Source organism: Oratosquilla oratoria, chromosome 41 (genome assembly GCF_046742065.1).
Source record: "Oratosquilla oratoria isolate Oo_2021 chromosome 41, ASM4674206v1, whole genome shotgun sequence".
In the NCBI taxonomy this organism is placed as follows: Eukaryota; Metazoa; Arthropoda; class Malacostraca; order Stomatopoda; family Squillidae; genus Oratosquilla; species Oratosquilla oratoria.
Window position 1 is genome coordinate 22,775,654 of NC_134817.1, and position 5,000 is coordinate 22,780,653.

Consider the following 5,000-nt stretch of genomic DNA (forward strand, 5'->3'; position numbering starts at 1 on the left):
AGGGCAAACTTAATCTCTTCATCCACACTGATAGTCTTTTAACAACGCAGGCAATAGAATTATATGATATGCTGGGCCATGCATTTTTCTATTGCAGGCAGTTGGGTAAAGGGAGCCTGTATCAATTAATTCTTTCTTGCCTTAGACACATTTCTAGAAGCTGATGTCATTTCTCAGGCTGGGGACCACAGTTGTATTGTTGTTCTTATACGCTTAGAACCCACTATTGGAGAAATAATATCAGAAGTAGAGGATATCCGTATATTTCGACTACTATCTGTAATCCTCTTCAGCAGAATGGTTACAGATAGTAGTCAAAATATACGGATCTCCTGTATATCTGATATTATTCCTCCGATAGTGGGTTTTAAGTGTATATTTACAAATGTGTTATAGCATTACAGTTCCCACTGTTGTTCTTCTTGGGCCATTCAGAGATCAAGTAAAGACGTTATCATTTCTTTCGTTACCATTGATGACATATTTATTTGCTTTAGCTTTCTCCAGAAGATCTTATTCAGCTGAGGGAAAGACTTTATGTACCTGAAGGATTATACTGAACTTGATTAAACATTTCGCACTTAATGATAAGTTGGAAACTTGTTGTGGTTGCTGTCAAGCTATTCTACTTAACCGAGATCCCAAATATAGGGAAAGGGTTTAGTATACTATCGTTATTGAAATTTCTATATGCAAAACACACACACAAACACGGCCCGGTGGTTAGAGTTCCCGGCTGCCACTACGGCGGTCCGGGTTCGAATCCCGCCCAGGGCTGAAATAATTTCTGTATCACTGCGCTTCGGGTCGTTACTCCGACCCTCGTGGGTGGGGAGTTGGGTGTGTGTGTGTGTGTGTGTGTAATGTCACGGCATTACCCATAAATCTGTTATATATGAGCTCTGAGCTTTCTTCCGGGAAGGAAATAGCTGTCGATCACGAGTCTAACACGTGATCCAAAGACGAAGATGAATACACACACACAACTCCCCGCCCACGACAGTTGGAGTAACGACTCGAAGCGCAGTGATACAGAAATTATATGTATACATATATATTTATATATATATATATATATACACATACACACATACATACATACATACACACACACATACATACATACATACATACATACATGCATACATACATACATACATACATGCATACATACATACATACATACATACATACATACATACATACATACATACATACATACATACATACATACATACATACATACATACATACATACATACATACATACATACACACTCATTGTCCTTCCTACCTTATCTCTTTCTGGATGAAAGTTCATCTCAGTTCACTTCCCACTGTTCGGGTTAGACGCAATGCAGCAAGTCACAGCACATCCATAGCAAGATTCAAAGAAATTTTCGACATAAATACATTGAAGGCCACACGATTAGTGGATATGTAACTTATATTCAATTTCTTAAGTACTTTTGCGGAAACGCATATTCGACCCATGATCCATCCGACCTATGATAAAATATATTTCGATAGTTGATGTATTTGATATTTGATATATTTCTATATGCAGTAGTTACCTTATAAATTACTCTTTTTTTTTTTTTTTTTAGCAAAATGTATTAATGCAGCAGCAACAAATTAAGCATTTGCATGGTTTTGATATGACCGGAGTCAGCTTGGGAGCTTTTAAAGAGTTTGAAACAAAACATTATGATTTAAATCGAAAAAAAGAAGAAAAAAATAAGAGCAAGAGATTTTAGCCTACTATATACTAGCTGGGTCAAATATATTAAAGAGTACAAGACGGGACTCTACGAGTGGTACTCCTCTTTAAATTATAACTAGGTAAAATTATGTAGAACACCCCCATGAACCCCTATGTATACACGCACACATTCACACACACACACACACACACACACACACACACACACACACACACACACACACACACACACACACACACACACACACACACACACACACACACACACACACACACACACACACACACACACACACACACACACACACACATACACACACGCTTGTTGTGTGTCTATACATATATTTTAGGTTCAATTTCATGTTATTACACGCTGAGTTAAACACATCAGCATTTTCGCTTACTAATATTCTCAATTTTCTTTACTGTCAGACTTGTCTTGGGAAAGTGAACAAAGACGAATTTCCAATATCTTCCATTTTACTTGAATTTTTGACCACACGAAACAATCTTTAGAATAGTAAATCATAAGATCATACACGATGTATAGTTACCTAATTAACACTATATAATAATGTCAGGAAAATTCACGAAAGGACTATAGGAAGCTGTTGATCTGAGTTACTCATTGAATCTCAAATCTCGAAGGTTTCAAGTCAGGTGGAATTATTAAACAGAGGTATGGCCATAGCCATGATGGACTGGATATTTATGATGGGAACTCGCTTTTCTATATAGACGGATTCCAACATATTCAGGTTCGAAAAATGCATTGCATTGCATGGAGATCTTATCTCAGTGTTATTGACAAAAGTTACCATATCTGTTGTATAGACACGGTGAAGGAAACATGGACTGGAGGTGAAGCTTTTATTCCTGACGTTTCGTCTATCGACTTTCTCAAAGGAATGAGCATACTAGATACATACAGAGTTTATATACACGCCTTACGGCTCAAGGGGGTGTGCGAACGTATAACGCTGTGTTCTGATTGGCCCGCTGAGACCGCCAATCACGAAGCGCTATATTCGCTTCGTGATTGGCGGTTATGGAATGATGGTAGTGTTGATGGTGGCGTTTAGTTACCATTAGCGTGTCGTTTGACTTGTTTAGGTTAAACTGCAGGTAGTGCAATTCCCATTAATACATCTACTTTTATGCGCTATTAGGTTTGTTACATAGTATCTGAACTACCACATAATTTGTGCTTCTACACATAGAAACAATTACGAGTGTTGTTATAAAATATCTCCATTCTCAATGCATTTTTCATCCTCAGGGTAGATGCTGCTAAATGTGTTCTTGTAAACAGAAATTTATAGCATTTGCATGGCCCTGAGCCAGGCCACAAACACAGCACTCTAATAAGTTGCTAATTGCTTGTTTATATACCAAATTGTCAATGTCACTTTCACTACTATTGCCATCGTTAGTGTCTTTGTTATTGTTATTGCCATTGTCATTATTATTGTCATTGTCATTGTCATTGTCATTGCCATTGTCATTTTCATTGTCATTGTCAATTTCATTGTCATTGTCATTGCCATTGTCATTGTCATTGTCTTTTTTATTTATCTATTTTTGGCATTGCCAATGTCATTTTTATTGTTTTTAGAATTGTCATTGTCATTGCCATTGTCACTGTCATTGCCATTGTCATTATCATTGTTATTGTCTTTGATATCATCATTGTTATTATCATTGTTATTGTCATTGGCATTGTCAACGCTATCGTCATTGCCAATGTCATTGTCCTTACTGCTGTCATTGTCATTGTCCTTCTCTTTGTCACTGTCACTGTTACTATCATTGTCACGGATACTGTCAATATCAATGAAATTTTCAGAGTCATTCACAATGACAATTCCACTGTCATCGTCACAGTCATCGTCACTGTCATTACTTCTGTCACCATCATTGTCATTTTGTAATGGTAGCATTGAACATTCCTTGTATATTATACATACGTACTTGTAGTATTGTACATCTATTATTGTATATTGATTTTCTTATTGTCATTGTATATTTATTTGCGCCTTTTTGTAGGAGAACCAAGACGAATTGTGTACGTTTTCCCGCGCTAAGTGAGCTTGGCGTCAGTTAGTCTTGGCCCCGTTTCCAACGTGAGAACACGTATTGTCTTTGTAGTGCTGTACAATTACTAATTTATTTACTCAAATGTTTCATTGGCCACCCGTTTTACATAAAACGGTGGCCAAACATTAAGGACCTTACTCTTCTTCTTACTCACTCTTCTCCTCTTCCTCTTCCCTTTCGTCACTCTTCCTTACCCCCCTCTCCACCTCGTCATCCCCTTCCTTCCCCTCCATTGGCGCCCAACCCTGATCCTCAATACCAGGTTTAGGTATCTGCGTACGGAACTCTAACTCTCTATTACTAATCACATTTTGAAGGGGAACTTGTGAACGTTTTACCTCCTACGACCCAACACGTCTCGCCAGTGTACCACACATTCGTGTTCTTTTTATTAAATAGGAATCGTTTTCTACGTTTTGATAAATTGTGCTGGGTAGAAGTATCTAAATGTGCTGCATGGTTATTTTGCTTGGTAATGTAGTCATTCATTCTTTTGTATATTCAGTTGTCACACAGACATACATACACACACACACATACACACACACACACACACACACACACACACACACACACACACACACACACACACACACACACACACACACACGTGTGTGTGTACACTAAAGTAACCTTTTAACCTATCGAGAACCATTGTTTGGGAGCACTCTAGTCAAAATTGCTAGATTATTCTTTTCTTTTTTCTTAGAAATTAAATTTCTTTGCCATCCTGCAGTCCTCTAGATCCAGCTTTCTTCATTGTTCCACCAAGTATAAATAATTGGTAAGCGTTGTTTTTCTTTGGGAATATCCAAATCGGAAATAGTCATTGTGTTCAGGAAATAGCTCATCAGGATTCTTTTTAAACGTGACTGTTGCAAGCGACCCTTGATTTTTTTTATATATATATTAATGATTCGATTCTTGGCCAGGGAAATTTATTTAACTTCTTCAGGGCGAGGTTCTACCCGTAGATGAATCAAATATCCGTGTGACAATGATGACAAAATCTGTGAAGATCATCGTTGTATCAAAGAGGATGGGTTACAATCTACGGTCACTTGTTTAATGAATTATGTATCATTATGATTAGCATTGGATGATCTTATTCGTAAGAGGGAACGCTAACGTAACGAAAGGATTTAGAATTATTGTCACAGTAGGTCACTTTATAGTTGTT